At 38.7% G+C, this 21,242-nt stretch overlaps 1 non-coding gene across 1 annotated transcript; it reads left to right on the top strand.

Annotated features, from left to right (window-relative positions):
* The first annotated feature begins 20,611 nt into the window (after positions 1-20,611).
* LOC141624635 (small nucleolar RNA R71) lies at positions 20,612-20,718 on the top strand. Its single transcript, XR_012534441.1, has one exon. It is a non-coding gene; the product is annotated as a small nucleolar RNA R71 (small nucleolar RNA).
* Positions 20,719-21,242: the final 524 nt, after the last annotated feature.

Raw genomic sequence — 21,242 nt, 5'->3', positions numbered from 1 at the left:
GTGTTCGAATTAAAGAGGTTCCTTATACGTACCCTCACCCTTTACTCAGTTATCTCTGGACATCCGTGTCCATTGGCATCTTGAAAGTCATTTTAGACATATAATGCTAAGGGTAAGGAGTTGTTAGTGTTCATGTCACTAATTTGTGTCTTGACATGGCACGAAGTATTCGAACGGTTTCCAATTTTTCCACAATAAATTTGTGGCGACTCCACAAATGCAGGCTTATTCAACCTTTCACCAGTTTCAATGCCTCGCCAATCGGTAATGTGCCATGATGTGCTTTGGCAAACCAAGGTTCCATGGGAGAAGTGCCGCCGCCTCGAAACCAACGCGCGGGTGTGCGCGGCACGGGTGGCCCATGTCCACAGTTTGGCGACTCCGCTGGGGATGATACACTTACGTGTTATCCACGGTGAAACTTGAAGAAGGTTAGGGAATAGTTTATTGGTCGGACTCTCTTGGGAGGTTTAGTTTTCGGTACTTGTCGTTAGGAGAACCTAGACCAAAACAATATTTATAACTCCACAAACAACTCTACAATTAGTAAAGAGGCAAGTAAAGGTCGGATCCCAAGGGACGGGAATTGAGATGAGATTTTCAATTGCAACTAGCGGTGTCTAGGGGCGTCACAATTTGGGGTTGGAATAGAAGATCACTAAACTAAATAGCAATGAAAGTAAACAAGCAAGATGATTAAAAAGGGGTGTAAACAATTCATAAAAGGCACTAGGGTGTCATGGGGTCATAGGGGATTCATGGGAATTGATCATACAAACATATTCTCAAATTATAAGCAAGCAATTATTGTTGTGATGGATCGAGTTGGTTTATATCTTACAATCCTAGGAAAGTTTTGGTCCCGGAGCCGAATCGATTAGATTGTACAACACCTACAAGTCGACTTAATCTTCACTACTCAACTATATGCATGGTCTAATGAGACTCGAGTTGGTTTATGTCTTATAAGTCTCATTGAAAAGATAGGTGATGGGTAAAAAATGCAAGGATTCATAGGCTCGCATTTCATCAAACATAACATGTGCATAAGTTGAGATCACAACAAGCAAGCAAATAAACTATGAAAACATATTAATTTAAGCATGAATCATCCCCCATGTTGGTTTCCCCTAATTACCCATTAACCCTAGCTAAGGAAACTACTCACTCATTATCATGTTGAACATGCTAGCAAGGTTGTCAATCATACCAACAAAGTAAAACATGATGAATAAATGATGATAATTAGCAATAATTAAAAAGGGATTAAGAGAATTATACCTATTAATGATTCCAATAATAAAGCAAGAATAATAGAAGTACTTGATGATTGATTGGAAGGTTGTCAATCTCCTAATAATAACCCAAATAATCTTCAATTACCCAAAATGAAAGATGAACAAAAGAGAGATTAAGGAAATGAGATTTGTATTAAGACTTGATTAAATGTTGATTACAAGATTAAAGAGAGATTAGATTGATATAAACTACACTAGAGATTGCTAAGAAGAACATGATTATCTAATTAGACTAATGGGGTATTTATAGTGGGGATTAGGTACACAAATTAGGGTTTACTAAGGGCTTAAATAACGATTAAGTCCTTGAGGAATTGCTCCTCTCAGAAAAATATGCAAGTCTCCTTTTGGCTAGTCTTTCCCGAGGTATGCGCATCCTTTATAGAACAAGTAGAAGTCGGATTAGCTGTCACACAATCCGAGCGTCCAGAGCACGGGACGGGCGGATTATGGGTGTTTTGGACAAGCGGATTTGTGGGGTAGACGGGCGGATTGTGGTGGTTTTGGACGAGCGGCCTTCTGAGGAAGACTCTCAGATTGCTTGTCTTGGACGGGCGGATTGTGGGCAATCCGTTCGGATTGTAGATCAGCTTCTTCCTTTCTTCTTTTCTTCCTTTATCTTCATACAATCCTTGAGGATTTCCCCGGGCATGCAAGGATCTTTTCTCATCATTTCACATCTACTACAATATGTACAAAGGCCTTCTAGTCTTGTCTTCTCTTTGATGCTTGGTCATTGAATTCAATCAATTTAGCTCCATTTTGCCATGAAAATGCAAGGTTTTCACTCCTTTCCTACCAAGGGATCAAAACCTCAATGAATATGCAAAACAAAGGACTAAAGATAATAAATGACCCAAATATGCACTAAAAAGCATGGGAACGGTGCTAATTCGGGGACTAAATATGATCAAATTATGGTCACATCATTTATACGAGACAGTTGTCGATTTTCATTACCCGACCTTCTTAGGTCGTTTCATTCGGTCTTCCTAGGCCCTAAACGAACCCATTCGACAAATCGTCCCGTCCGGATGGTCCAAATTCCTATCTGGGCCTAAAGATGGATAGCGATTGACGTCAACCATACCACGATGCTTACTCATGTTTGTATCAAGAGCTTTCACTACTCGAGGAAATGGACTAGGAACCGACCTTACTCATGTTTGGCACGGACCTCTCCACAGACCAGGGTTTGATTGCTTGGTATGGCAATCCACCTTTTTAAGTCAAAACCCTTTAATGCACTCAGCATACCGTTATAATGCCCATGTGTATGTTTTTATAATATACGTGATCACGATTTTGTAAATAAAACCATGATGAAATTTTGTAAAATAAAATCCATTTCAAAATGTAAATATTTTCGAAAATGGCCTAAAATAGCGCAAAATAAGCCGAAACTCTGTCCAAATGTCGAGTCAAACTTCGAGCCTCAAACCCATTTCAAAACCCACTTTGAGTCAGCACTCCTACAACTACCCTACAGTTGTCTAGGACAAACAATTCAAAATTTGTCATTTTCAAACCTTACTTGACACAGTGACACACACCCACTTCACAAGTCGAGTCTTTTTGAGTAAGTGTGTGAAAATGGTCAATTGTGTTTTGATTCGTCGTCGAATTTTTATCCTTAGTCTGAAATGGTGAGAACTAGTCAAGCAAGCGTTAATGGTGAACCCGAACAACCCGTAAATGGTAATGATCAAATCCTAGCTGCACTCCTTCGTCTCCAGAGAATCTAAGACCAAGCTTATGCTCGCCTCAACGCTATCAAAGGCCGTATTGTCACTGTAGAAGCTATACTTCCTTCTACAGAAGATCCTATTCCTGACATGCTTATACACGATAACCCTCCACCCTTCGTTGGACAACCAGAAGTTAATCTTCCATCAAGTCCTACTGAAGCTGAAAAGCGACTCCAGTATTTGGAAGAGCAAATAATGTATCTCAAGAGAGATGATATCTAAAACAGTCGCAAATAGGAGGCAGTAAATGCTCAACTGCCAGCTAACTTCAACATGACAGACATTCCGATGTTTAAGGGGCATGAAAACCCTTTGAACCATATTCGTGCATTCAAAGATTATATGTCTATCAAAGGCACTAAGCCAGAGATGTTCCTAAGGATCTTTCCTTTATCTCTTAACACTATTCCTAAGCAATGGTTCTACTCCTTGGATCATAAAAAAATTGCTACTTGGGACGATGCTGCAATTGAGTTCACCAAACAGTACACAGATGATGCTGAAATTCAAGTCAATATGAGTACTCTAGAGGTTCTTACCCAAAATGAGAAAGAAGGTTTCACTAACTTACTAAGTAGGTAGAGAAAGACTAGCACGCAACTCGTCGAACGTCCAGATGAAGGTACTCTTGTTGAAAAGTTCGTGGACAATTTAAGTCCAATCTATGCGAACCATCTAAGGTACCAGAACATAAAGTCTTTTAAAGACTTAAATGTACTACAAACGAGAATTGAAGACGACATCCGTAAAGGACTCTTGTCCAAAATGATGGTTCGTGGATATCAAGGCATAATGAGTCGTTCTTATGGCTCCACTAGCAAGACCGACAAGGTAAACCATGTCGAATCATCTACTAAGAAGAATAACCCGCAGAGGAAGTTTTCCAACGTTGGTGACTCGTACTCTAATGCTCTAAAAAGGCCGATGAAACAAGGCAAACTCCAACCCAGAGGACCTACACCTGCACCAGAGAGGAAGTCTAAGTTCTGGGATGAGATTGCCTATTGCGAGTACTATAGAGGCAAAGGGCATGATACAGATAATTGCTTTAAATTGAAACATGACATTCAGGATATGATTGAAGATGGGTGCCTGTCTATACCTCCTGCAAGTAAGCCTAGCAATACTCAGAATCCTCTTGGAATTCTGATGATCACCGATGAAGAACCCGACTTGGATTGCTCACACCTTATCTCTCCAATTGAGGAGGAGATCAATGGAGTTTAGGCAGATAACGTTGAAGATGTCTACCTCTGGGATCATCCTTTAAAAAAAATGCAGAATGTCTTACGGATGAGATCATTACCATGATACTTCAGGACGACCATTTAAACCCTACATCACTGATCACTGACACCAACTCAAATCAGCAGAAAGGATGGAGAAAGTCGATCAATTAGACCAACAATCAATGAAAGCTCTTCAAGGTCACTGCTGGAGAAGGAGATGATGTTCAAAGGAGAACTCGAAGACGATGAATTCGAGTCAGAGTCGGAGTCGGAACCTAAGTCTAGAGAAGTTGATAAAGAGTCTCCTCATGTCGTCACTCCTCACCCTTTTGATTCTCCTAGCATAGTATCGCCTAGTAACAGTAGCTTGGGGAATGTCCCAACATCTGTCTCTTTACTGCCACTGACTATTGCGCAGATGGCTTCTTTGTTTCAGCTGTTTTCAAACTTTAATATGAATAATCTGATTCTACTTACTCCTTGTGTTATTCTGAATGCAATTCTATTTATGATGATAATGAGGGTGATCCTAACCCAGACTCAATCGAATTACCTCCCTATATAATTATGGAAATACTAGAAGAGAGGGAAGGGGCACCAGTTATAGAAAACACCGAACCTATTAAATTAGAACGGAATTAGAACCCCAAGAACTTAGGATAGGGACGACCCTAGACCCAACTGAAAGGGCCAATTTCATCGACATCCTAGACGAGTTCAAAGACGTCTTCGCTTGGTCTTACAAGGGCATGCCAGGGATCGATAGGGATATTATAGAACATCACATTCCAATCAAGCCAGGTTTCAAACCTCTAAAACAGAAGCTTCGTCGGATGAGGACAGAGTGGGCTCTTAAGATTAAAGAAGAAGTCGATAAGCAATTCAAAGCCGGATTCATCAAAGTTTCCGAGTATTCAAACTGGGTGGCTGGTCGGTCGCTTTCTTAGCTTAGATTTCGGTTACTTGTCATAGTAGCTAGACCAAAACAATATTTATAATCTTCACAAAACACTCTACTATTAGTAAAGAGGCAAGTAAAGGTTGGATCCCAAGGAACGGGTATTGATGTAGGATTTTCGATTGAAAGTAGTGGTATCTACGGGTGTCACAATTTGGGTTGAGATAATAAGATCACTAAACTAAATAACAATAAAAGTAAACAAGCAAGATGACTAAAATGAGATGTAAACAATTGATTAAAAGCACTAGGGTGTCATGGGTTCATAGGGGATTCATAAGAATTGATCATACAAACATATTCTCAAATTATAAGCAAGCAATTATTGTTGTGATAGGATCGAGTTGGTTTATATCTTACAATCCTAGGAAGGTTTGGGTCCCGGAGCCGAATCGATTTGATTGTACAACACCTACAAGTCGACTTAATCCTCCCTACTCAACGATATGCATGGTCTAATGAGACTCCAGTTGGTTTATGTCTTTCAAGTCTCATTGAAAAAGGTAAGTGATGGGTAAAAAATACAAGGATTCATAGGCTCGCATTTCATCAAACATAACATGTGCATAAGTTGAGATCACAACAAGCTAGTAAATAAATTATGTAAACATATTAGATTAAGCATGAATCATCCCCCCATGTTGGTTTCCCCTAATTCCCCATTAACACTAGTTAAGGAAACTACTCACTCATTATCAAGTTTAACATGTTAACAAGGTTGTCAATCATATCAACAAAGCAAAACATGATGAATAAGTAAAGATGATTAACAATTATTAAAAAGGGATTAAGAGAATTATACCTAATGATGATTCCAAAATAATAAGCAAAGAATAATAGAAGTACTTGATGAATGATTGGAAGGTTGTCAATCCTCCAAGTAAACCCAAATAATCTTCAATTACCCAAAATAAAGGATGAACAATAGAGAAATTTAGGAAATGAGATTTGTATTAATACTTGATTAAAAGTTTATTACAAGATTAAAGAGAGATTAGAATAATATAGACTACACTAAAGATTGATGAGAAGAACATGATAATCTAATTAGTATAATGGGGTATTTATAATGAGGATTAGGTGCACAAATTGGGGTTACTAAGGGCTTATATCACGATTAAGTCCTTAAGAAAAGCTGAGGAAATGCTCCTCTCGAAGAAAGATGCGAGTCTCCTTTTTGCTAGTCATCCGAAAATATGCGCATCCCGAGTAGAACAAGAAGAGGTCGGGCTGCACTGGAGAACAATCCGAGCGTCCAAAAGGTCGGGACGAGCTGACTGTGCAGGTGGTGGACGTGCGGCTTGGTTGGTGGGACGGTCGGATTGTGGAGCTCTTGGACGAGCGGCCAGGCAGGTGGGACGCTCGGATTGTGACTCTTGGACGAGCGGCCCGATGCTGGGACGAGCGGATTCCAGTCCAGTGAGCTTTTTCTTCTTTCCTTCTTTTCTTCTTCTAACAATCCTCCGGGATCTTATCGGAGATGCAAGGATCTTCTTCATCATTGCCCATCTACTTCATTATTTACAAAGGCCTTCTAGTCTTGTCTTCACGTTGATGCTTGGTCATTAGATTCAATCAATTAGCTCTATTTTGCCATGAAAATGCAAGGTATGCACTCCTCTCCTACCAAGGGAACAAAAACTCAAAGAATATGCAAAACAAAGGACTAAAGATAGTAAATGACCCAAATATGCACTAAAAAGCATAGGAACGGGGCTAATTCGGGGACTAAATATGCTCAAATATTGGTCACTTCAAATATCCCCAAACCGAACCTTGGCTCGTCCCGAGTAAAGAGGTGAGAAAATTAGGACCCTTATTTTAACTAACCTACTAATATAGCCGATATGAGACAGTTAGCGAGTCTCACTCCGCCCCTTCCACTCACAACAAGATAACCATGAGGTAGGATGCCTTCTTGCAAGGCAAGGTGGGTCTTGCCAAAATGGCGACACATCCAATCATTAAAGCACACAAAATCAAGTAATGGATATATCTACAAAAGGAATAGCCACTTTCCTCATCTAAGTGGCGAAAATTATCTAAAGGGGAAACGATTCAAGGGTACACACTCCTTCATAGATATGGTTTCTTCAAACTACTAAGCCTAGAAGGATACCAATAAATCACCTCCAAATTGTGTCAAGCTAGGGTACCTTTGTCCTCAATTGTTAAATGCTTTTGTCAAGAATAGGCTCCACATGGTGTTAAAAACACTGGAGGATCGCCGAATTCCCCTTCTTGCCTAGACAAGAAGAAGGGTCGTCCCCTCTCTACCATGCACAAAAATGGAAATGATGGATAAAGAGATTAATAGGATTTGAGTTTCATTTGGGAGTTTGCTTTTGTTGTTGTTTTTCCCCCCAATTTATTGTGGCATATAACATTTGAGAACACTTTCTTTTTGCCATTTCTTTTGATGTTTGACATTTTAATACTTGACAACTTTCAACTTTTGCATTTTCTTTTGAACATTTTCAAAGTCACCCCAATTAATAACGAGGGTGCCTTATATTTGAAGATTAGGAGTGCTTATTTTTGGACTCCTCTTTTCTTTTTGATGCATTTTGCAAACTTTTTTACTTTCATTTCAATTCTTGAACTCAAATTTTTGAACAATTTTTGTGCCCATTCCCTTTGATGACAAAATGTGGTAGAACATGGATGATGGTTGCATGGGTTCAAGGGTCACCTTGGAATAAACGGTAGCCAAGGAGTTATCACACCACAAGGTACTCTTGACTAGGCCTTAATCCATGGGTCAAAGGATACTAGCATGACACATCCTAGGGTGTTTTACAAGTATTATAACAAGTAAAGTATTAAGAAGAAAAAGTATCTACAAGGGCCTATATACACTTGTCAAGCTTCCCAGATAGATGGTTTCACAAAATTTTCTAACATGCAAACTATATGCCATGATGCAACTAACATTTGTACATCCTAACGCATATGCTTCTACCAATTAATATGCCAAATAATGTAAATGCAATCCTATAATCACATTGTTTATACCGCATCAATCAAAATAAAGCCACATAGTCATTAACATAAAGAGGAAAAAGGAGATTGGAAAGATCATACCATGCGGTCTTCAATATCCTCATGTCTCGAATGTCGCGTAGTCGATTAATGTGAAAAAGGATTAACAAACACAATATATACAAAGCAATATATATATATATATATATATATATATATATATATACAAGACTAAATTACAAAGGGAAATGAACTTGTTTTTGGATTTTCAATTTTTCAATTTTTTTTTTGTTTTTTCGAAATTTTTTTAATTTTTTTGGATATTGTATAAAAGTCAAGTTAGAATTTCCCATCCCCACACTAGTATGGGCATTGTCCTCAATGGCCAAAACGATAAGAAATTATGCAATGAAAATGCATGATTTTTAAACTAAATTCAAACTACACTAAACTACACTACATGATGCATGTGTTTTTGTTATGGCGGAGAGCATAATTTAGATTAGCTCCCAATGCATATGCATGGACTTCCCCAAACCAAGAATTTTGGGGGAGTTCATGCACATGGAATGCAATGCATGAAACTAAAAATTGTCATTTTGGATTTTTCAGGTCAGGAACAATAAAAATGAACACCTTAATGATGCAAAGGTGTTAGTCCTCCAATGTTGCTAGGACTCCTCAAAATGATCAAGATAAAAGAAAAACAAGAGAAGTAGACAAACCATAAAGGAAGTGTAAGAATGTAGGAGCCTCCAAAAGTTTGCTAGTCCTCACCCATCGTATCATCATTATCATCATCTTCCTCGCTTGAGGCATCATCAACCTTCATAATGTGGAATCATGTCCACTCTCACTTTCACTTTTTTGTTCTTCTTCACTTTCCTCTTCTTCTTGAACTTCTTCTTCTCCTTCTTGGTCACCACTCTCATCAACAACCACTACTACAAATACAGGCAACTACAACGGCCCTTTAACAACGCTTATTCACGAAAATCATCAAAACACGTTGTAGAATTTATGCCGCGAACTTTACCAAAATTAATTACAACGGTTCTGTGTTGTTAACGGTTGTTATTGGTTTTAACAACGGGTTATACTTGAAAAACCGTTGTTAATATAAAAATTAATAACAACGGCTGAATCTGTAATAAATTTTAACCGTTGTTAATAATTTGGCGCAAAATTATGAAAAGTAATCACAACGGTTATATTAGAACCCGTTTTTAATACTTTTTAACAACGGTTTCAGATTGAATAACCGTTGTTATTAATGTTATGAAAATCTTAAGAATGAACAACAGATTGCTTTATTCTACTATACGCTACCAAAGACAAACACAAGCTAATACGTACAGCTACTATATCATCCTCCATTCCTCCCTGATCGTCTCTCTGTCTTCATCTCCGTCACTGTTGTCACAGTACCGTCTTCTCTCCCTCATCGTGTTTATCAATCAGGTATATATATGTTTCTTAGCAACGCTTATAGATATAGGATTTTTTGGGTTATTATCTAATTTGTTGATAATTTAGCTTAATTGCTTTCCTGAATTTCATTTATTTGTTTGCCTATTATTGTATTTTCTGAATTAGTTGCCTATTATTACGAATGTAGAATAATGACTCGAACTTGGATGATTGATGCAAATATGAGTGACCGCACCTACAAGGATGGTTTAGCTGAATTTTATGAATTCGTTTCGAACAATTTGAAAGGTTCTTCTAGTATTACATGTCCTTGTGAAAGATGTGGTAATATTAGCTATATGGCTTTTACGGACGTTAAAATACACCTAGAAAAGTGGAGATTTAGTCGATCCTATACACGTTTGATTTTTCATGGGGAATCATTAGAGGAAGAGAATAACTCTGAAGAAGATGATGTTGAGGTACACGAAAGGCTAACTGATGATCCTGAGTTTGCCGAGTTTTTTGAGTTGGAAGAGTTGGAAGTAGAGAAGTTGAATGTTGGGTCTATAGATAATGAAGAGAATGATGATGAGTCGATTGCTTTTGAAGATGTAGGTGATGACACTAGTAATTGGGATGACCTTAACAACATGTATGAGAAGTTGTGTGAGTCCAAGCACCTATGTATCCTGGTTGTAAGTTCACAAAAATGTCGGTGGGTGAAGTTGTATAATATCAAGGGGGCAAATGGGGTGAGTGACACGTGTTTCACTAGTTTTTTAGCCTTGATAAAGGAGTTGCTTTCCGATGGTAATGTTCTACCTGTTAAGACATATGAGGCGAAAAAACTAATAAGAGGAGTGGGTATGAAATATGAGAAAATACATGCATGTCCAAATGATTGCATATTGTATCGGAAATTATATCAAAACTTAACCAATTGCCCTAAATGTTTGGAGTGGCGTTATAAGGATAAGGAAGGGATCCCGGCTAAGGTGTTGTGGTATTTTCCATTGATACCAAGAGTCATAAGGATTTATGCGAATCCCGATGATGCAAAATTGTTAACTTGGCATGAAACAGGAAGAATAAATGATGGAAAGGTAAGACACCCGGCAGATGGTATGCAATGGAAATCGTTCGACGCTAAGTATCCCGAGTTCGGCAATGAACCTAGAAACTTACGTCTAGCGCTGTCCACTGATGGAATGAACCCACACGGAAACATGAGTAGCCAACATAGTACTTGGCCAGTAGTGTTGGCTATTTATAACTTACCTCCATATGTGTGCATGAAAAGAAAGTATTTGATGTTGTCGTTGTTAATTTCCGGCCCTAAACAACCTGGAAATGATATAGATGTATATTTGGAACCTCTTCTAGATGATTTGCGATTGTTGTGGGATAGTGGGATAGAAGTATTTGATGCATATAAGAACGAAACTTTCAATTTGAGAGCGATGTTATTGTGTACAATATCTGACTATCCGGCTTATGGCGACCTTTTTGGGCACACAGTTCATGGGAAAGAGGCTTGTCCATTGTGTAGGGAGGATATCGAGTCTGAATACTTGAAGTCTTCTCGTAAGTATGTGTATATGGGAAATAGGAGGTTCTTGTATCATGACCATTGTTATCGCAAGATGCAGAAAGCATTCAATGGTAGACAAGTACTTCGTCAACCTCCTAGAATTTTGAGTGGGCATGAAGTTTATCAGAAAGTAAAGCATATTGAGATAGATTATGGGAACAAGAGCGGCTCTAAATTGTCTACTCGTGGGTATAAGAAAAGATCCATATTTATTGATAAACTTCCATATTGGCCTGACCTGGAGGTCAGGCATTGCCTCGATTTCATGCACATTGAGAAAAATGTCTGTGATAATATTATCAATACCCTTCTGAATGTTCCTGGTAAAACAAAGGATAACGCCGCAGCTAGGGAAGATATAAAAATGATGGGTATTAGGCTAGAGTCGGCACCATAGAAGAGAGGTAATCGTACATTTTTACCGCCAGCTGCTTATACCCTTTCACGGAATGAGAAAAAAGAGTTATGTGCATGCTTGAATGGAATTAAAGTGCCATATGGTTATTCGTCGAACATCAAAAGCCTAGTGTCGATGCAAGACCTAAAACTCACCGGGTTAAAGTCACATGATTGTCACACTTTGATGCAACAAATACTACATGTGGCTATTCGTTCCATTTTACCTGAAAAGGTAAGATATGTTATAACTAGATTATGTCTCTTCTTCTTGTCCATATGCGAGAAAGTCATCGATCCCGATGACGTGGATTCATTGCAGGACCTCGTTGTAACCTCTCTTTGTCAGTTGGAAATGTATTTTCCACCCTCTTTCTTCACTATCATGATTCATCTGACCATTCACTTGGTTAGTGAGATTTTGTACCTTGGGCCCGTGTACTTGAGATACCAGTATCCTTTCGAAAGATTGATGAAAGTCTACAAAAACTATACATTTAATCGGTATCGTCCGGAAGGTTGTATTGCTGAACGCGCTATTTTAGACGAAGCTCTTTCATATTGTTACGCTCATCTCTCCCCTGAGGAGTTGATTGGCGTTCCTAAGAATCGTCATAGTGACTGGATGACCGGAAAAGGTATTAGGGGCCGGGTTGAAAAAATTGTGACACGTGAAATGTTGCATTTAGCACACACGTATGTGCTAAACAACGAAGATGAGGTGCAACCTTATATTCAACAACACAAAGATGAGCTCAAATATGATCACCCAAACAAGGCCGAGAAGTGGATTGCGAACGAGCATACGAAGACGTTTGCAGAGTGGTTTCGGAATATTGTCGTAGAGTGTACGAATCAAACTGGTGATGACATCTCTCCTAGGTTACTACGTCTTGGTTTAGGTCCAAATGCCAGGGTCACTTTTACAACAGTTTTGCCATTAATGGATATACTTTTTAGACCCGCGAGCAAGATGAGTTGAGCACAATGCCTAATGCTACTACCTTGGCAATACATGAGAAGGAAGTATCGGTCAACGAGATTCAGAAAGATCAGGTACCTAATGCTTCTGAAGTTGTAACAACTAAAGCCGATCAGGTACCTAATACTTCCTTATTTTTCTTTTTTTTTTTGGGTAAGATCAGGGGGTGTGTTCCCTACCAGCTCTAATGCTATAACATCTGACATGGTGCCATTGGTTAATTTTATTAGGTAAATAATGGGTCTGAAAAAGAGATGCAACTTGAGAAGACGGCTGATGGAAAACAGCATACATCCCCTTCAAGTCAGTTCCCTGTTTTCAGTAAGGTATGCATGAAGTGTTTAATTAGTTAAATTTATATGAATTCTATTAAATTTTGGGATATAATAATGTATGTGTATATTCTTCAGGCCGTAAACAATAGGCCAGTTATTCTTGCTGACCCTAAAACCGAAAAGCCACATGTGCGTGTTGGCCGGGGTCTCGTAGAAATGCACACCAAATCTGCGGTAGCAGAAACTGCAGTTCATGGCGAAAAACTTTTGCCGAATCATAGAAAAGTAGAGATAACTACAGTCTTTCCAGGCCATAAAAACTTTCAACTGCCTGTCCCAGTTCGTGACGACATTACCATTCTGGGAGATGCGGTTGGAAGTTTCATCCAATGGCCTGAAACTCACATCTACTTGGCTCGGCCGTCTCCGCCTCAGCAGCCGAAAGCAGTTGGGGTTAGAAGAAATACCTTTATATATATGTTACATTTTTAATTGTTGAATGTTTTTATATGTTAAATTTATATGTTAATTTTTTTTTGTAGGGAACAAAAAAGCCGGCTTTGGCGGATAAGCCTAAGTCCACGGACATGCCAACTACCTCGTCCAGACAACAATCTGATGAGGTATTTAATTAACTTCTCCATTTTTTTAAAAACCTCGATCCCTTTATTTATATTTTGTCTGTATTTATAAAAAGCATGGTAATTTTGTGTACGGGACAAAAAAGACTGATAAGCCTAAGTCCCCAGTCATACCTGCTACTACTACCTCATCATTGAAAGAGCAGGTTGACGAGGTATTTAATTAAGTACGCTTTTATTTTTATTACTCCAACTAGGATATGTTACCTTTGGATTTTTTATTATTTTAATTATCTATATGTGTAGGCTGGTGGTAGTAGCACAAAATCAAAGAATCATTATTTCCCCGACCTGAAAGAAGTTAGGAGTTTAAACTCCACACAATATACTGGGAAGGATTACATGCAAAAAGTAAGAACGGCGACGATGAGGAAACTGCATGAGGAGGCTTGCCGTCGCATAGCAACCTAGCAATTGATAATTATTCCGCTCGAGGAGGATATTCTAGGGGTTGAGCGCTCAAAGACTTATGTCATGGGATATGCTAGCCATTTGGGTGGCCTAGACCGATTGATGTCCAACACCTATTTGTTTGGATGAAGTAAGTTTCTTAATAAATAATTTCATATTCTAATATTCTGACTACTAGATAGTGTTTTAAATAAAGGAATTAATACCGTAATAATGTAGGATATTGAAATTGAGAGTTATCCCCGAGAAGAAGATTCCAGTTGATCAATACGGATTCCTGTGCCCCTATGTTTTATCTTTATTTATTACGGAATTCTCGTTCGAAGATCGGGTAGATTATATTGCTCAGCAATTGGCGACAACCAAGAAGCTGGTTTTTGCCGCTTATAATGAAAAAGGGTAATAAACAAATTAATATTATGTTTCCCCCTACAATTGCATTTTCATAACTAATATATGTACTTGTTAATAATGATGATGTCTCTTGATGTAGGACTCATTGGGTGCTAGCAGCCATCATGCCGACAAAGAAGAAAGTTTTCAGGTTGGACTCTTTACATAATCAACCAAGCGAGACTTTTAAGCGCCTGATTAATAAGTAAGTTTATAATACTGATTTATTTATAATAACATTAAGTTTCAATTTTTATTTATAGCAAAAAGCTCATTTTTGCCCCTAAAAAAATGAGTGTCTGCCTCCTTTTGTTTTTTTTTTTAAAATAAGGGCCTTTAAGAAGACAAGAGCTAACGAGCAGGATCAACCCCTGAAAGATTCTGATGATGGCCCTAATTTTATTACGATAACAGGGGTACGTGCTCAAATACAATACATTAAGTGCAAAAATCTGTGTTTAATACTAATACAATACCTAAAGTTCAAGATTCTGATGTGAGCCTTCTCTCGTCTGTTTGTTTTTATGTAATAATAGGCCCCTCGCCAGCCAGATAGCATACAATGTGGATACTACGTTTGTCGGTTCATGTTGGAGATTATTAGGCGAAGATATATCCTTATTCCAGAAAAGGTTAGTAATTTAATAATGTGTTTATTACTTTTTTTTAAATTAGAGCTAATGTTGTCTTGCTTGCTGCTATATATACCATGATGTTGTTATGCAGTAATTGATGTTGTTACAATAATGTCTTGTCTTTGTTTTTTCCGCAGTATGTAATCAACCCGTCACCAGAGATTCACCAGTACTCAAGTGTAGATATAGACGAGGTAAGGGACATGGTGGGCAAATACGTCTTAGAAAATAGAAATGCATGATACTCAGAGTTTAGATCAGCTTATTAGTAAATTTTTTATTGAAAGGGAATGATTAGTTTATGTAAATTCAATTCCTTGTGAGTATATATATATATATATATATATATATATATATATATATATATATATATATATATATATATATATATGATCTTCTTTGTTGTGGTTGAATTGAATCTATTGAGTTCGATGAACGCAAATGAGATTTATCTTTGGTCTTTGGTATATGGTGTCATTGATATATGCAGGTTTTTGAATGGCATGAAACAAATTTAATTTTTCAAAACATTAGGAGTTCGTAATAAAAACGGTTACTAAAAAAAACCGTTGTGAAGACCTTTCACAACGGTTAATAAAAAAAAACACCGTTGTGAATACCTTTCACAAATACCGCGCATAATATTCAACAACAGGTTTTAAACGAAGAACCGTTGTTAAAAGTCTTCACAATTTTGGATGGAAAGTTACAACAACGGGTTTTAAACTAAGAACCGTTGTTACTAAAAATTTCAACAACGGGTATGTAGCATAAACCCGTTGTTAAAAGACTTCACAATTTTGGAGGTAAAGTTACAACAACGGTTATACATATGACAACCGTTGTTATATTATTCCCTCCAAATTTTTGAAACACTTTCCACAACGGCGTACACCCAACAACAACAGCTTTTAACCGTGGTGAATACTTTCGACAACGGTTTCATTAAATAACCAAACCGTTGTAAATACCTTCTACAACGGCCGCTTTAACAACGTCCGCTTTTTGTTTTTACAACGGTTTTTACCCATTGTTATAGACTGTATCTGTAGTAGTGAACCATTTCCTCTCCACCCGGTCTACCACCACTAGAAGTTCTAGGAAATAATACTTCCTTATGCGTCCAACTAGGCAAAGGACAAGATGCATCAATAAGTCCTTGCCTAGCTAGATGTAGGAGGGGCGGATATTGGGCCTTGTAAGCATCAACTCTATCATTATAAGCTTGTTTATGCATTTCCCTCTTGAGTAGAGTCAAGTAATTATTTCCCGCCTTGACATCTTTGGGGTTGAACTCGTGGTACTCAAATGGGTAAGGTTGGGTGATAATGGAGGAGGAGGGCTGGGCAATTTTGTCCCCTTGGTGTTGAATGATGTACTCGGTCTCTTCGGAGAGTGGAAGAAGGTAGTTCGGTCTGTGAACATTCAATTGGCAAATTTTTCTAGGCAAAGTGAAGGATCTAGCTTCATTTGTTAACCACCCAAACTTGTTGTCAAGAGTATCATTCTTGACCCACTTAAACTTTAGAATCATGGTGGGCAAATCGATAAGATGGCTACCTTTTACTGGTGCGTAAGTGTTGTTCTTGTTGAAATCCCGGTTAAAATGCTTAGCCAAATAGGTAACTAGTCCTCCATTGGCAATAAAGGTCGTGCCTTCTTTGCCACAATCAACATTAAGCCATCGATCAACCAAAAGTCGTAAAGCATTGTATGGCTTGGTAAATTCTCTCCCAATGTTCAAAGCCGACTCAAGAAGAATAAAATCGAGTATGGTAAGATGATTTGTGCCATTTATAGCTATCAAAGTATTCCCAATGACCTTATGCCATACTCTAATGCCCGGATGGTGGACTAAGAGAGCACGACAATCATGAAAACGTGTGAATTTCCTTCCGGAAATTGCCATCCAAAGAGGAGAGGGGTCATACTTGGTAGGCATCTTTGTAAATTTTGCACTATCACTAAGGCCAAATATCTTACCCAATTCGTCATAAGATAAGCATCTATCAACATTTTCAAGACGAAACTCAATAATGGTTCGAGTCTCCACCCTTGTGACTTTCAAAGAACTCAAAAATTCCAAGGTAAGGGAGGGGTATGTCAATTCTTGCATTGTAAACAATTTACTTAACCCCATACACTCGAAAAAGGTCTTAGTTTGTTCAAGGACACCCAACTTTGACAATGCATCTTCACAAATAAACTTAGTAGGCGTGATGGGTTTCTTAGCAAAGAGAATGAATTTCTCTCTATGGGAGTCGGAAGTGAAAATTACCTCTGGATAATCGGATAATTGTTCAATGACCGGAGTTGAAGTAGTAGTTTCCATATGGGGATTTTGTTCTTGAACCTCCAACCTTGCCTCATATACTACTAATGCCTTTGATACTTGTTTTTCTTGAAGAGCTAATTGCCTTTTGGAAAGTGTCTTCTTTTGGGGTGCCTTGTTTCCACCTTTTGTTCTTGCCATTCTCCTTTGCTTAATTTCACCAATAAAATATTGAAATATTAAATTTCTTGTAATGCACAAATCGATTTAGGATGAATGAATGTTGCTTTGTATCCTAAAAATCGACTCAAAACTTAAAGATTTTGGAGTTTGAATCACTTGTTGTTGCAAAAGGAGTGATTAATTTTTGTTGTGGGGAAGTTTGGATTTGATTTGGTTGAATTTGGTTGAGGGAATTTGTTTTTGTTGATGGAGAGGATGAGGGTTTTGGGGTTTTGGGATTTTGGGATTTTGGGTAGTGTTTGTATTTTGAAGAAATAAGAATGAACGGGAGAGGAGTGTTTTAAAAAGACCCGTTAATTTTGAATCTGCAGAGGGAGACGAGCGGACCAGGGGTCGGGACGCTCGGATTCTTCAAAAAAATGGTTCAGAAAAAGACGCCACAGGACGAGCGGACCGCAGGAAAGACGAGCGGATTCCTTCAGCTGAGACGAGCGTCTTCTGCTTAGGACACTCGGATTCCTTTCCAGGGAGAAATCCCAGACTTTGGCAGCAAAAAGACGAGCGTCTTTCTTGATGGACGACCGTCCAGACTGAGACGAGCGTCTTTCTGGCTAGGACGCTTGGATTAACAGTCAGGCCCAAATTTTGATTTCTGCAGCTTCACCAGACGAGCGTCTGATGGCTTAGACGCTCGGGTTTCTTCAGGACGGACAGATTATCCCTCAGACCGCTCGGATTCTTCCTTGACAACACGGATTCAGGTCCATCCGTGGGTGCTTCGTAACCCGTGTCATTTCATTCTTTAATTCTTGTGTTCTTCATTGTAGGGGCGCTACAAAGGCATGAATAGCCTAGGCAATTGCTATCCCCACACTAAGTCAAAGCACTACACATCAATAAATTCATAAGTCCCTCCCTTACTTCTCTCAAAGTGATGAATATCTTGATTAAGGCACAAAAATGTAAATCCAAAAATTACAAAAATGCAATAGAATAATTGAAATACAAGTTAGGGAGTTAGAATATTTAAAAATGGTGGTTTAGGGAGGACTCCACCAAACTCTCATCCAATGTGAGATGTCAAGGGGGCATGTTCAAGGTGTTGTTGATGTTACCCAACACCTTGAAGAAGTAGTCAAAAGCTTGATCATTATCATGATAAAGATCCTCAATAGATCTTTGCACTTCTTGTTCTCCATGATGGTCTTGGGTCATAGCATTACCAATATAGGGATTGAATATTCCTTCAAACTCATCATCCCAAAGACCGCATACTTCGTCTACTTGCCAACTAAAAAAGTCTTGAGTTGATAAAGACAACTCTCCTTCTTTCTTGTCTTGGCCAATGAGGCCTTTCTCTTCATGTGTCATGGGTGAGCTTTTCAAGCTCTCATTGTTTCAATTTCCTTGCTCTTTTGATGGGGCATCTTCCACTTTATTTCTCCATTGAAATTCCAACTTCTTCCTATCATCCTTCCGGCTATAGTGATCAACCATAAAACATGGCTCATGCAATCGGGGAGCTCTCATGGTCTTGTCAAGATTGAAAGTGATGGTTTCATCTCCCACTTCAAGGGTGAGCTCTCCATGCTTCACATCGATCACCGCTCCCGCGGTGTGCAAGAAAGGTCTTCTTAAGATAATAGGAATGTTGGAGTCTTCTTCCATGTCAACAATAACGAAATCCACTGGGATGAAGAATTTACCAATTCTCACGGGAACATCATCTCATACCCCTAAAGGTGTCTTTGTCGATCTATCCGCCATTTGAAGCGTGATGTTGGTGCATTTGAGTTCTCCCATTCCTAGCCTCTTGCTAACCGAATATGTCATTACACTAACACTTGCCCCAAGGTCACATAAAGCTTTGTTGATTGTAGTGTCACCAATAGTGCATGGAATAGAGAAGCTTCCCGGATCCTTGAGCTTTGGAGGTGAACTCCCTTGAAGGATGGCACTACTCACCTTAGTGAAAGCAATAGTCTCAAGCTTCCGGATTGATTTCTTCTTTGTAAGGATGTCCTTCATGTACTTCGCATAGGCCGGAACGTGATTGATCAATTCCGTGAAAAGAATCGAGACTTCTAAATTCTTCACAATTTCCATGAATTTTTCAAGTTGGTCATCAAACTTAGGCTTAGCTTGACGACTCGGGAATGGAAGTCTAATCACAATGGGCTCCTTCTCTTTGGCCTTTTCTTCATTTTTCTTTGAAACTTCTTGATTGGTGGGTTCTTCTTCCCTAGAGTTTTGCACAACTCTTTCCTTGTCACTAGCCTCCACAACTTCATCCTCAACTTGCTTCTTTGGCCCTTCATACCTTGTACCACTTCTCAAGTGGATGGCACTAACCGTTTCATGTCTTGGGGGATTACTTTGAGGTTGTAATTGCCCCTTTTGTCTTTGAGAGCTTGAAGATGCTAGTTGGGTCATTTGAGTTTCCAACATTTTTGTGTGGGCTAGGATGTTGTTGATGGTGATGTCTTTTGCTTGGCTATCTTTTTGCATTTGAGTGAAAAATTCTTGTTGATTCTTTTGCATTTGAGGGACCGCTTTTTGAACATCAAAACCTTGGTCATTTTGTTGATTGTATGGAGTTTGATTTTGGTAACCTTGGTTTTGGTTGAAAAAGGGTCTTTGATTTTGGTTTCTCATTGGAGGTGAGGTGTATGTTGGTTGAGGGTTTTGAACATTTTGGCTTTTGGATGAGATATTTGGATGGAATTTGGTGTTTTCATTGTAATAGTTGGAATAAGGGGTATCACTTTTGTATGCTTCAAAAGCATTCACTTGCTCACTTGTTCCCCTACATTCACTTTGGTCATGTCCCAAAGTTCCACAATTCTCACATATTCCACTTGGAATCGATGAAGATGCTACCATGGCATTAACATGTTGCTTTGGTGATTTTGAGGCTTCTTTCAAGCTTAGCCATAGCCTTTTCAAATGTCAAGTTGATGGTATCTATTTGAGCACTAAGTTGAGCACCCAATTGAGTAATAGAGTCTACTTCATGCTTTCCTCCTCTAGTAGCCTTGTGAGGACTACTATATTGTGAATTATGGACCGCCATTTCCTCAAATCTTGTTCCAAGTTTGATTATCGTCAACTTCGGTGAACATACCATTTGATCCCATGTTGAGAATGTTTCGGGAGTCTTCATAAAGACCATTCCAAAATTGTTGTACCAAGAACCACTCGCTAAGTCCATGATGAGGACATGAGCGACAAGTTCCTTTGAATCACTCCCAAGCTTCATACAAAGATTCTTCGTCCCTTTGCTTAAAACCCGTGATTTGGGCTCTTAGCATGTTAGTCTTTTCCGGAGGGTAGAACTTTTTGTAGAAAGTTAGAGCCAACTTATTCGAAGAGTCAATTCCAAGAGTAGCCTTATCAAGGCTCTTTAACCATTGTTTCGAGGTACCAATTAGAGAAAAAGGATATAAGACCCATCGAATTTGGTCTTGAGTCACTCCGGTTTATGAAATCGCATCACAATAGTCACAAAAAGTCTCCATGTGAGAATGAGAGTCTTCACTAGGCATCCCCCCAAATTGGCTTCTTTCGACTAATTGGATAAATGCGTATTTTGCATTAAAATTTCTGGTTAAGTGTTGTGGTGTGGGAGTACCATTGGGTAGGTTCTCCTCGGTTGGTACGGAATGTGATGAAAACTTAGGTATTGTGGGTTGATTTTATCATGGGTTCTCCTCACCTTCTCTTGCAAAAGGGTTGATGAACTCAAGAGTATTTGGTTGAATATCTACAACCTCACCAATACCTCTCAAAGTATTTCTAGCAAGTCTTCTATTGGTTGTCAAAGTTCTTTCAATTT

Source organism: Silene latifolia, chromosome X (assembly GCF_048544455.1).
Source record: "Silene latifolia isolate original U9 population chromosome X, ASM4854445v1, whole genome shotgun sequence".
NCBI classification, from domain to species: Eukaryota; Viridiplantae; Streptophyta; class Magnoliopsida; order Caryophyllales; family Caryophyllaceae; genus Silene; species Silene latifolia.
The sequence above is the reverse complement of the archived record's forward strand: the minus strand, read 5'-3'. Positions and strand labels throughout refer to the sequence as shown.